General features: G+C 43.8%; 1 protein-coding gene across 1 annotated transcript in view; it reads left to right on the top strand.

Moving 5' to 3' along the window:
- LOC124556750 (synaptic vesicle glycoprotein 2B-like) overlaps positions 1 to 14,451 on the top strand; it is a 267,673-nt gene that overhangs the window by 87,262 nt on the left and 165,960 nt on the right. The window lies entirely within an intron of this gene.

Here is a 14,451-nt window from a genome sequence, read left to right on the forward strand (position 1 = left end):
AGCTCGCCCTCCAATTCCCTTCTTATTGAAAGCCCTACGCGTTGATTTTGTGCTGGCGAGTTTCACGAGTGGGACATTCATTTCTGCAGTGAATTTTGCAGCTGTTGTTGTCTTATTTTTCATCACAATCCTCTTCAATCACCGTCTATCGCCATCACTCAACAGACACTTTCGTCCGCGTTGTGACTTAGCGGATGATGTTTTCCCGCTTTCCCCCGTGCGCGGTACAAGCCTTTGATATGGTGCCTCTTGAAATACCGAAAACTACGGCTACCATACGAGCATCAACAATCTGCCCACGTTCGAATTTATTTAGCTCCGACATAATACACTCACAACTATACAGAATACTGTTCTGACCACGATTGCCGCTTGAAACTTATTGAGGACATTGCACCTGTGCCGTTCGTTGTCAAACAGCTCAACCTGTCGGCTCAGCTAGCATCTGCATTTGTGTTCAGATATGCATTTCTCGATGTGTTTCATATCTTTGTGCAACCCCTGCGCTTCAGGTACAACTATTATTTTCCCTTCCGTTCGGGAATATTGCATAGGGAGGACAACTATCAGTAAGCTTCCGTATGAGCCGAATTCCATCAACCGTGTAACCCCCGCCCCTCCAGACATATGTCATTTCAGTCTTCTATAGCGTTCATCCTGTCGTTACGAGTCCGCTATTTTTACATGATTCGGCAAACTTACTTTTTGTATTAGTTTCATGGCTGGATGCCCGTTCTTTCGGTAGAGGGAATACGTGTGCGTCATTTTTCTGCGAATGATATAAATTTTATTCTGTTTGTTATTGTATTTTAACTGTTTATATATCGCATTTTCTGAAACTTACATTGGGGACCAGTCCATTATTTGCCTAAATGAGCGTGTAAAACCGAATAAAATCCACACTCACGCTCTACACTGTACTAGACCTTCTTTTATTCTCAATCCATGAACTGGTCGGCAGCGCTTCTCGTTCTCCATTTTCTCTGTGTTCTGCAAGTGTCTTCAGTACCGAGTATGTTGACAGGTATAGATCATATTTTATCTGTCTGGTGTACTGAAGTTTTGGTCTTTTTCGTCCATTCTTCGAAGGAATTTTTCCTGGTTTTAATTTCAGAGTGAATGGACAATATCTGTGTATGTGTCCAACCCATCGGTCTCTCTCTTCTTTGATAGTCGCCCACAACGATCTTTTCTCTCCTACGTTATTTAAGGGTTTTTCTTCTAAAATCCTCAGATCTCTTATTCAACACCACGTCTCAAAATCTTGCAATCTTTTCCGTTCTGGCTCCCCTACTGACTCCAAGCCATATAGGGCAACGTTCGAGACAAAAGGTTTATGTACTGTCCCTGGTATGTATACTACGATTTTTCGATATTACTAACTTCTCCTTCTTGTTGAATTCCGTTTTAGCTTTTAAATTTCTATAGCTATATCTTGACATGATCTACAGCATGTTATTCAACTGTCCAAGTACTTAAAGGTGGTGACGTGCTTTAGATTCTCTTATTCTTGACTTAGGTTTGTTTACACTTAAACTTTGCTATATAGACGTATTTCAGCTTTTTCTGATTTATTTTGACATTTTATCTTCCTGAAAATACTTTTTTTTATACCTTATATGCCCTTTTGGAAACTATTGGCAGTACTGTCCCTGGTATATATACTACGGTTTTTCGATGTTACTAACTTCTCCTTCTTGTTGAATTCCGTTTTAGCTTTCAAATTTCTATAGCTATATTTTGACATGATCTACAGCATGTTATTCAACTGCCCAAGTACTTAAAGCTGGCGACGTGCTTAAGATTCTCTTCTACTTGACTTAGGTTTGTTTACACTTAAGCTTTGCTATATAGACGTATTTCGGCTTTCTCTGGCTTATTTTGACATTTTATCTTCCTGAAAATACCTTTTTATACCTTATATGCCCTTTTGGAAACTACTGGCAGATCCGGCTCAGATAGCTATATCATATGCAAATCTTACCATTTTCATAGTTTCTCCATGTACAGGTCTTCCCTCAACATATGTATCTATCTGTTCATTTATTGCATACTCATTGTATATGTTGAAGAGTAATGAGGAAACGCTGCATACCTGCTGAACACCTGTATTTACTTTTGCATATTTGTCATCACTGTCTTTCATTTTGATTCCTGCTGGCTGATTCCTCTAAAGCTGCTGGATTATTTCCTTATCTCTGTGGATCCAGTTTAATGCGCGTTAAAATTTGCATCAATCTGGACCATTCTACCGTGCTGAAAGTCTTATTTTTGTTTGATATTCTGTTGCGTACCATCTTTGTCAGTATCTTGGAGGCATGGGTTGTCTGATGTGATTTCATTATCTTGGGATTTTTAGGGATTTTTCTTTTTTCATGCATTTCATTGATGAGCTCATATAGAAAACTGTTTGTTTTGTTATCAAATGTTGCTATATTTTGCAGTTATTGCATAATAGCTAGGAGTCTTTTTGGATTTAGTTCTTTATTTGTTTTCTCGAATCCTTATCTGAGTATTTTTGGTCCAAGTTCATCTTGCAAAACATCTGTTGCATTTTTACTTAACTTATCCTTCATCCCGGGTCCGTGATATGATTACTCTATATATTCCTTACAGTGTTCTGATAAATCAGTATTATCTATGGCACACTCCGTTTTTATTATTGATTGCGGCTCTTTGTGCCTTGTAGGTGTAGCTGATTAAGGGTGTCCTAGATGTTCTTTTGGGTACAAGTACAGCATGGACTGTACTGTGCTTAGGTAATCGAAGCAGATGGGAAATTTATTTATCTGGGCAATCTCATTTACTCTAGTGCCGTCTGAATTTCACGAACGAAGGAATGATCGCACAGCGAGCGCTATTCCTGTGTTATAAAGTCATAGACCCCTTTTAAAATCTCGTAAAATTGGAGTATAAAAATATAATTTGTGGTACGATTTTTACCGTACTCTATCAAATTTGAAATGTCCTTTGACTTTCTAACAATCAGAGCGGATACTTACTCCAGATACTTGTTTCATTATTAGACCACCAGGCAGGACTCAATCTGAAAATAATAGAAACATAACGGTGCTTGGAGGAGGGTACCTTGTACCACTAAAAGTCATTTCCTTTCTCGTTCCACTCGCTAAAGAGGCGAGAGAAAAGCGACTGTCCATATGCCTCCTTGCGAGCCCAGATTTCTGTTATCTTGATTTCACAGTCCTTACAGTCAGTTGCAAACGCCAGTTCTTTAAATTTTTTCAGTATCTCCGTCATACTGGCTGTTGATCGAACCTACTGATAATAAACCTAGCAAGACGCCTTGGAATTGCTTCGATGTCTTCCTTTAAACTGATCTGGTGGGGATCCAAAACACTCGAGCAGTATTCAAGATTGGATCGCACTAGTGGTCTAAACGCAGTCTCCTTTATAGATGAGTTACACTTCCCTAAAATTCTCCCAGTAAACTCTAGTCGGCCGTTCGCCTTCCCTACTACCGTCGTTACATGCTCGTTCCATATCATATGGTTTTGCAACGCTATACTCGTACCTTGACTCTGTCAAACAGCGGACCACTGATGCTGTATTTGAACGTTACAGGATTGTTTCCCCTACTCATCTGCTTTAACTAACTTTTTTTTACATTTAGCGCATGTTGCCATTCGTCACACCAAATAGAAATTCATTCTAAGATATCCATTATCTGTGTCTAGTTGAACCTTCTTCATATAATGTGTTTTTACTTAAACTGAAATAACTGAGAAGGTGAAACTTCTACGTTATTACTTAAATTGCTTAATACAACTGAAGCTTCTAAAACTGCTGAGTGAAACTGACGTACTGTCACTTTGCTTGTCTTTATCGTTTGAACACTGATCTACAGAATTTTCGCTGACAAATGCAGCTCAAATTATTCTATTCATTTATGACACACAATATACCAGGATAACGCAATCTGACTATTAATTAACACAATAGAATGGCCCTGAATTAGAAGAAATCCTAACAATAACCCAAACATTTCATATGTCACTTACCTCACAGAAAATCTTCATGACACGAACTACAGCAAATGCAGCAAGTATACAGCCAGCTAAATAAAAAGATTTTAACTACTGCAGGCTCTAACTACTAATAAGCATGTGGTTAGCAAAGGAAAGATTTTGTTGCAGAGAAAACAATGTATTTATCAGATTTTACCTTAATCATGTGACATCCAGTTCGAAAATCGTCAGTGACGCCTAGTTCCAAATATTGTATAAGCGTCAATAATTCCATTACCCACATTTTACAATCTATGTCCAATCAATCTTAAATCTCCTGCTTCTAACCTCCATCACTGCTAACAATTAACTTCAAACTGCGAGTCCGACCAGCCAGCGAGTCTCTTACAGAGGGCGCACAGCGCTGCCAGTGATATTAATGCAGTCTACAGCGCCACCAACATATAAAGAGGCTACTTACATAGCACTCATCGATGAAATGATGGTACCTTCCCATATACTAAAGCGTCATCAGCAAACACCTGAAGACTGCTGATCACCCTATCAATCAGATTATTTATGTCTACGGAGAACAAGACAGATTCTGACATACTTCCCTGGGGCGCTGCTGACGATACTCGTGTCTCTGACGAACACTCCTCCTCAAAAACAACGTACTGGGGTCTACACCGTTCAGCCACATCAATGTGACCACCGTCTACGTTCGACGTCAGTCTGCAATAAATACTGACAGGCGGCAGGTGGCAGTACTAGCAGTGGAGGGTATATAAAGCGTGGTGGGGAGACGCGGAAAACGATGCAGTCGTCGTCGCATTGCTGGAAGGGAGCGATTTATCTGACGTCCTAAAGGTCATGATTGTTGACTTCTGGACCAAGGGCGGAAGCACTTCCGAAACGGCTAAGTCCGCAAACTGTTAGCGTGCCGCCGTGGTTAAGGTATACCATGGATGGCAAAATGGCGTTATCCAAAACCGGCCCCGAGGCAGTTATGGTGTACCACAAAGCATAGATGACAGGGGTGAACGACGATTACAGAGATGTGTGCGAGCGAATAGACTTGCAACTGTCGAGCAACTGACCGCCCAGATGAACCAAAGGGCTACCTACCAACAGTGTCTCCTCAACGACCTTTCAGCGAACATTGCTGCCCATGGGCCTCCGCAGTAGGTGCCTGTTTCGTGCTAACTGCTGTTCATCGGCGACGAAGGTTGGAATTTGCACGCCAATAACACAACTGGAAGTCCGCTGAATTCCGACAGGTGACCTTTACAGATGAATCGCTTTTTATGCACCATTGGACAGACGGCTGTTGACGTGTACGGCGTGAAACGTCTGAAAGCAAACTCCGTGCAATCAATGTCGGAATGGTCCAGGCCGGAGGACGGTGAGTTATGGTCTGGAGAATCTTTTCGTGCAATTACTTGGGTGATCTCGTCGTTCTCGAAGGCACAATGGGTCAACACAAGTACGCTTCTATCCATGGGGACATTGTCCACACCTACATACAGTTTGTTTCTTCTCGGCTCGATGGCATCTTCCAGTGGGACAATGCAACGTGTTACACAGCTCACAATGTCGTGTTGTTTCAGAGAGCACCAGAATGAGTGTACTGTGCACCGCTAGCCACCAGACTTCCCGGATTTAAACCCACTCGAAGGTACGTGGAAGCAGCCCGACCAGGCTGTTCGCGCCATGGATCTTCAGCGGCGGGGCCTAGCGCAGCTGGCCACGGCACTAGAGTCGACGTGGATCCACACCTCTGACGGTACCTTCCAGAGCCTCATTGGATCCCTTCCTGCACGTCTCGCAGCGGTTCGCTCTGCAAAAGGGAGATGTTCAGGGTTTTGACAGGTGGTCACATTAATGTGACTGCACAGTGTATAAGAAGCCTTACATACGGATGAAGGAAGCATTTTCTTCTTCACCCTCACAGTGTTGCAATGTAGGCGTTTCAGCGCATCTTTCCCTTGACTTTTTTTAATCCAAGGAAGACTTATATCGAGCGTAAGGCCCAGGAACCTCACAGAATATTTAGAAAAATGTGTGTGAAATCTTACGGGACTTAACTGCTAAGGTCATCAGTCCCTAAGCTTACACACTACTTAACCTAAATTATCTTAAGGACAAACACACACACCCATGCCCGAGGGAGGACTCGAACCTCCGCCGGGACCAGCCGCACAGTCCATGACTGCAGCGCCTGAGACCGCACGGCTAATCCCGCGCGGCAGAATATTTAGAAGTTACGCCATCCGTCCAAAAAGACCAGATATTGATTTTATTCCTAGCATATTTCCGATGTCAGCGCAGTAATTACGGCGACAGCTTGAAATAAGAACTCTAAACAACAGATGCGCATTTGTCAAGTCAGTTTTGAGCAGGCAGTATTAGGTAGAGGAAGTGCGACCGTCGTGTGTCAATGTTGTTCTGTCACAAATCGCAATGGAGCAACGTACCAAAATCTAGTGCTCAAGATATTCTGCAGAATGTTTTGAAAAAGAGAAAAGCGTATGCAAAGTTTGTCCCGCACATCTTGACTTCTGAACAGAAACAACGAGGCGTAGACGCCTGCTGCGACTTGATTGAAACGCATAACGTGAACAATTATTTGCTGGAAAAAATCACGACAGGCGACGGGACTTCGTCTTATCAGTACGAACCCACCACAAAACGACAAAGTGCAGCAACTCACGTGAAGTATCAACACTTCGACAGTATACCGACATCCATGCCAATGTGACGCGCAAGTTGAATAACATCCCAAAGGAGAACTTTCCTGACAGTTTCACGTGGATGTATGATCGTTCTGCCCGTTGTATTCATGTGTGAAGAGACTATGTAGAACACCTGAAGCATTAAAACCGTCATCTTAACTTTTCTCAATTTTTTATTAATCTTGTCTGGAAACTGACGAGGCTGATGGTTGCCCATCATATGCATGTTACCTCTGAGACACAAAATTTTGTCTGTGCTTTCGCCATCGACTTCTGTGTGCTCAGAAGTAACTGCTGATGCTGATTAAATGTGGCTGCAATACTAGAGGATGAACAGAAATTAGAAAATTCATTAACTTACAAAGAACAGTTAGAAGGAATCTATTGTGTACGAAATACAATTCTATGAAACGACTCAAATTGTAGCACTTAAAATGCTTCCCTAATACACAATGTCAATATTATAAAACAATATGAAAATGTTCTTGAAAGCCAATATCTAAAATATCGATCATTGAAGACGGATTACAATAAATTGGGTGACGTCCACGGAATTCTCAGTAATAGAGTTGACGAAGGTTATTGTATCTGCAAGTGGTATCATTTGCCTTCTTTAAAGCAAAGAATATACTTATTGGGCGTTTCTTACGAAGAAAAACTGATGTGTAGTCTCATAAATTTGAATAAGGTTTCCCGGGAATATAATGATACCTTCTGAAGACAAGCCAGAGGATGTAACACAATGTGTTATAAATCCTCCCAAGAACTCCACGTGGAGTGACGAGACCGCTAGCCGTGGCACAAGACCAGAAACAAAGTATGAGTCGAAAGGTAATTAATGAATATGAAATAAAGTGACAGATTCGGGACCTTCTGACGAGAAACAAACCGCTACTATATCCAAAATTTACATATAAATTTTATTTAGAACTATCTAAAGATTCAACTGTGAACTGAAGCATCTAAATAATTACAGGAACAGAAGGCACCTTCTAACAATAATTCACTACATACTGAGGAATCGAAATCTGTAAACAGATCTCGACTGCCATCATTTAGAGGGGAATTAATAAATAGTTGAGAACGGCGGCGGTGTTCAAAAGATTCAAGTTTAAACGGAGCGTCTTCTTTGTCTTGAGTCGCGCACGAACACAGAACATCCCGCCGTCTCAACGGCAGAGACTACGCCTGGTTAGGAAACGTCTGGGGCAAAAAGGAAGCGTCCAGATCTATGGACCAGCAGGTGACAGCTATCCTCTTGACCACCCAGCAAACTGGCACTGGATCTACTTTTTCCAGCTGTAGACACATTTGTGTGAGATGCTGACCAGCTAACAAAAGCCCTAAGCAACGCCGCTCACACGCATTCTGCTACGTCTTCTTGAAAATTCCACAGCTGCCGTCTCGCCCACGACCGCCTGTTGTCCATAGGTATGCTCCACCGTGCGACGATAAAGCTTCACGATTCGTGACTTCGGCCACTGTCTAATAATGAAGCTCGGATTCGGTCGTTTGGCGATCGAGAGTATTTCGCTATACTACGGGAGAGCAACAGCGCCAGCCATGCGGAGAGGTTGATTAAATTCTGCCGCCATCTTCTCCGTCCCGAAATCTAGTTCACATGATTCAGTATTCTCTCTCAAATAGTGCTCTCAGTTAAACTGTGTATCTATAGATGAATGCTATCTCTATATGTCATTATGTGAATGTGTCTGTGCCAGTGGAGGTTGCCCTCGGTTAAGGGTACGTTGTTCTCTGCTCATTTCAGAAAACTTCTCTTTGCACTACTTTCCAAATCTTTTATATTGTGTTGCGATTTCTACCACATCCCCTCAAACCCCCCCCCCCCCCCCCCCACCTGCTTATTCAAATCAGCGACTCTCTGCAAGAGGAATCGTAGATCGTAGTCCATGCCTTCCCACGGTCTAATACTGGACAGAATAATAACATGAGATCCCGATGGCCTATCAGAATTGATTTCGCCCCCTAACAGACGCAAGCTCTTTTCATTCAGTCCAACTGGGATACGAAAGCTGTGGCAGTCAGTTTAGATGTGGAAGCGCAAGGAGACGTAAAATTTTTCCTTCAATCCACACGAGACGGCAGCTGATCGCCTCACAAGTGTCTCTCTCATGCTTGTGATAAGAGCTATATTGTGATAGCTATTTGGAGAAGTGTGATTTCGTAAGAAGAAAGGAATAAGGATTAAGGTTTAACTACCTTTCGATCACGAGGTCATTAAAATAACTGAGTACAATCTTAAATATGATTAGCATGGCTAAGAAAAAAGTAACGTGTTATTTTGAAGGGAACCAACTATGAAAACCTCCATAGACCTATGGAACCTTCCGAAAAACCTAAATTTTGATATCCGCACGGATACTTGAAATACATTTATCTGACACGATGATCTAGCTACACTACTGGCCATTAAAATTGCTACACCAAGAAGAAATACAGATGATAAACGGGTATTCACTGGACAAATATATTATACTACAACTGACATGTGATTACATTTTCACGCAATTTGGGTGCATAGATCCTGAGAAATCAGTACCCAGAACAACCACCTATGGCGGTAATAACGGCCTTGATACGCCTGGGCATTGAGTCAAACAGAGCTTGGATGGCGTGTACAGGTACAGCTGCCCACGCAGCTTCAACACGATACCACAGTTCATCAAGAGTAGTGACTGGCGTACTGTGACGAGCCAGTTGCTCGGCCACCATTGACCACACGTTTTCAATTGGTGAGAGATCTGGAGAATGTGCTGGCCAGGGCAGCAGTCGAACATTTTCTGTATCCAGAAAGGCCCGTTCAGGACCTGCAACATGCGGTCGTGTATTATCCTGCTGAAATGTAGGATTTCGCAGGGTTCGAATGAAGGGTAGAGCCACGGGTCGTAACACATCTGAAATGTAACGTCCATTGTTCAAAGTGCCGTCAGTGCGAACAAGAGGTGACCGAGACGTGTAACCAATGCCACCCCATACCATCACGCCGGGTGATACGCCAGTGTGGCGATGACGAATTCACGCTTCCAATGGGCGTTCACCGCGATGTCGCCAAACACGGATGCGACCATCATGATACTGTAAACAGAACATGGATTCATCCGAAAAAATGACGTTTTGCCATTCGTCCACCCAGGTTCGTCGTTGAGTACACCATCGCAAGCGCTCCTGTCTGTGATGCAGCGTCAAGGGTAACCGCAGCCATGGTCTCCGAGCTGATAGTCCATGCTGCTGCAAACGACGTTGAACTGTTCGTGCAGGTGGTTGTTGTCTTGCAAACGTCCCCACCTGTTGTCTCAGGGATCGAGACGTGGCTGCACGATCCGTTACAGCCATGCGGATAAGATGCCCGTCATCTCGACTGCTAGTGATACGAGGCCGTTGGGATCCAGCACGGCGTTCCGTATTACCCTCCTGAACCCACCGATTCCGTATTCTGCTATCAGTCATTGGATCTCGGCCAACGCGAGCAGCAATGTCGCCATGCGATAAACCGCAATCGCGATAGGCTACAATCCGACCTTTATCAAAGTCGGAAACGTGATGGTACGCATTCCTCCTCCTTACACGAGGCAACAACGTTTCACCAGGCAACGCCGGTCAACTGCTGTTTGTGTATGAGAAATCGGTTGGAAACTTTCCTCATGTCAGAACGTTGTAGGTGTCGCCACCGGCGCCAACCTTGTGTGAATGCTCTAAAAAGCTTATCATTTGCATATCACAGCATCTTCTTCCTGTCGGTTAAATTTCGCGTCCGTAGCACGTCATCTTCGTGGTGTAACAATTTTAATGGCCAGTAGTGTATTTAACCAAAGCACCACCTAGCTTGGATGATTCTAGAGAGGTAAGGCCAGTATCAAAAGTGTACCCCTAGCGGGGATGTGGCCTCATCGGATTGTCTGTACTCTCGTGACAGAAATCTGTGTATGTGCTGGTAAACGGAGGAATGAAGTGATTCGATATGCAGATGTTTCAGTTTGTGGGTGATATGGTTCCAACCACTGGTGTAGGGACTGTGTACGATTTCGCCCTTCGTGTGGAAGGATGACATACCTCTACGGCAAGAGAAAGTCTTCCTGGCAACGGCCCATCAGCTGTTTGCTTCACTAGCCTCCACTGCTTTGAGATGGTAGCCTTGCCAATGTCTGCCACTTCTGCCTCGTCCACAGCAAGGGTCTTCCATCGCAGTGATTCGGGATTGATTGTACCAACCTGAAGGCGCGAGGCACACAGACGGTCCTGATCACCGCTGCTGAGTTGCAGGTGCCTCCAGAATCCGCCGCTACCTGCCTCTGCACTCCGTGCTTAAAGCTGTCCCATGAATACGAAACTTCTCACTTTGCGTAAGCATTGTCCTCCTGGAGAACATAATCTACAATCCGTATAACATGAATCTTTGTTTTACCCACACAACACGCCCCGAGAGAATTTTGCTCTCTGAACAGCCAATCAAGACTGGTTTTTTCTCAATCAGTCTCTCAAGTAAATTTTTGTCTTACTATTTGACCTTATTTTAAGTACTTTAGTACATTTACATTTTAATGTATCACTCCCTGATACTCCATCTCTATCAAGTCTGCGCAATATAGCATGTTGTAATTGGCCTTCAGTAACCAGCCTGACGCCTAGATCATTGAATTAATTGAAACCCGTAAGCATAAACTAAGTCCAGATGAACCGATTACTCTAGAAATTTAAGTCTCAGCCTGTATTTTATTAAGACGTTATATATTCGTCTGTATAGAAGACGTCGCCATTTCAGAAGTTTCTGGCATAACGAAATGTATTGAAAAATTCCACGAAACTTCTACATCTACATCTACATCTACATCTATGTACATACTCTAAAGGGCACCGTATCGTGCATGACGGAGGGTACCCTGTACCGCTACTAGTCTTTTCCTTTCTTGCTCCTCTCTCAAACAGAGCGAGGGAAAAGCGACTGTCTATATGCCTTGGTACGAGCCCTGATTTCTCTTATTTTATCTTTGTGGTCTTTATGCGAAATGTTTGTTGGCGGCAGTAGGATCGTTCTGTGGTCAGCTTCAAATGCCTGTTCTCTAAATTTTTTCAATAGTGTTGCGCGAAAAGAACGTTGTTTTTCCTTCAGGGATTCTCATTTGAGTTCACGAAGCATCTCTGTAGCGCTTGCGTAATGATCGAATGTGCAGGCAATAAATCTATCAGCACACTACTTAATTGTGGATTTCTTTTGGCCCAGGAATTAGTTGTAGCAGACAAGGAAATTCTAACTGACATACGAAAAGCAGATAGCTATGCGTGTATAGTGGATTCGAAGTCCAGTCTTTTCAGTTCCATGGCTTCTTGATGTTGAATGGGATCTCTTGTGACACACTGTAAGTTATGGCGTAAAAACATTCCGTAATTTTTTGTACTATCAAGTGGGCTGATGAGGTAAGAACACATTATCATCAACAGAAATCTACTATAGTTGTACCGGACCTTTCCGAAATACTTGTGATTACTGACACTCGTGTTCTGTGATACTTCGTAAATCTTGGTTGTAAGCCCTTTATTCTTGCTAGCTAAGTGACTTCCAGATTCACTCATGACAGTCTGATTTTGAACTTTCTCAGCGCTCTGATTTTAGAAGTAAATCCACCATTCCACTGGGGAACAAGCTACCTCTTCTATTTTCATGAGGTCTTTGGGACGGATGCGTCAACTATGTGGTGGTTAACGCTTGTGATGCGGTCCATTCTCTTATATTTGGCCACTAGCTGTCGTGGCTTCCTGCACGACATCCACGGTCAGCCGGTCAGCGGGTATTCTTGCTCCGCTGCCGTAGGTGCTTCTCCACTGGACACAGTACATACGCCGAGCAATGCAAGAACACCGCGTGTTAGGTAACCTTAACAACCTACAAACATAAACATGAATGTTGACAAGCCAGTCTCCAGCAGGTGACATCAGAAGCGCGCCCATCGACGACAGCGGCGCTACAATCGCGGAATTATGTTACATCCCTGCCGCCGTTGGATAAGCAGCTGCAGCAGCAAGTCGTATACTCCTAGCTCACTCATTTGTTACATAGTTTAATTCTTAATTTCTTTACGTGTTTTTGGTACTTGCATTGCTTAATTCATAGATTTCGGGCGTATTATAGTATTTGAGAGTTGTAGCATCGCGTTTTAGTACCTGAACAGTGTAAATTCGCGTAGTCGTTTGTCTTCTGTTTTTGTTTTGAACGGCCAGTGTCGGTTGGTCACAGTCTGTGTGCTCCCTGCCGCCGTTGGATAAGCAGCTGCAGCAGCAAGTCGTATACTCCAAGCTCACTCATTTGTTACATAGTTTAATTCTTAATTTCTTTGCGTGTTTTTGGTACTTGCATTGTTTAATTCATAAATTTCGGGCGTATTATAGTATTTGAGAGTTGTAGCATCGCGTTTTAGTACCTGAATAGTGTAAATTCGCGTAGTCGTTTGTCTTCTGTTTTTGTTTTGAACGGCCAGTGTCGGTTGGTCACAGTCAGTGTGCTCCCTGCCGCCGTTGGATAAGCAGCTGCAGCAGCAAGTCGTATTCTCCTAGCTCACTCACTTGTTACATAGTTTAATTCTTAATTTCTTTACGTGTTTTTGGTACTTGCATTGTTTAATTCGTAAATTTCGGGCGTATTATAGTATTTGAGAGTTGTAGCATCGCGTTTTAGTACCTGAATAGTGTAAATTCGCGTAGTCGTTTGTCTTCTGTTTTTGTTTTGAACGGCCAGTGTCGGTTGGTCACAGTCAGTGTGCTCCCTGCCGCCGTTGGATAAGCAGCTGCAGCAGCAAGTCGTATACTCCTAGCTCACTCATTTGTTACATAGTTTAATTCTTAATTTCTTTGCCTGTTTTTGGTACTTGCATTGTTTAATTCGTAAATTTCGGGCGTATTATAGTATTTGAGAGTTGTAGCATCGCGTTTTAGTACCTGAATAGTGTAAATTCGCGTAGTCTCCTTCCGCCGCCGAGCAGTGTCAGCAGTGCGCAAGTAGCAGCATTACTGCATTTACTAGGCAATCTTGTATTTTAATAACCGTTTAAATTTTGTCGATTTGTTTGCGCTCTCTGTAGATTAGTTCAGACGTTCTTTGCAAAACAGTTTTTAGCATGGATAGGGACTGCAACTGCTGTGTTCGGATGCAGGCTGAGTTGGCATCCCTTCGCTCCTAGCTTCAGGCAGTGTTGGCTTCGGTCACACAGCTTGAGGCTGTTGCCAATGGGCATCACTGTGGGGGTCCGGATGGGGGTTTGTCGGGGACGGCCAGCTCGTCCCACGCATCCTCCGATCGGACTACGACTGTGGTTGCCCGGGTTACTGCCCGCATTGAGGCTGATCCCTCACATGTGGTAGAGTGGGAGGTCGTCTCAAGGTGTGGCAGGGGGCGAAAGACATTCCGGAGGGCTGAACGGAAGGCCTCTCCAGTTTGTCTGACGAACCGGTTTCAGGCTCTGTCTCAGGCTGATACTGATCTTCGGCCTGACATGGCTGCTTGTCCTGTTCCAGAGGTTGCCCCTCAGTCTGCAAGATCCGGGCGGTCGCAGAGGGTGGGCTTACTGGTAGTTGGGAGCTCCAACGTCAGGCACGTAAGGGGCCCGTTAGGGAAATGGCAGCAAGAGAGGGGAAGAAAACCAATGTGCACTCCGTGTGCATACCGGAGGGAGTCATTCCAGATGTGGAAAGGGTCCTTCCGGATGCCATGAAGGGTGCAGGGTGCACCCATCTGCAGGTGG

This window comes from Schistocerca americana, chromosome X (assembly GCF_021461395.2).
Source record: "Schistocerca americana isolate TAMUIC-IGC-003095 chromosome X, iqSchAmer2.1, whole genome shotgun sequence".
NCBI classification, from domain to species: domain Eukaryota; kingdom Metazoa; phylum Arthropoda; class Insecta; order Orthoptera; family Acrididae; genus Schistocerca; species Schistocerca americana.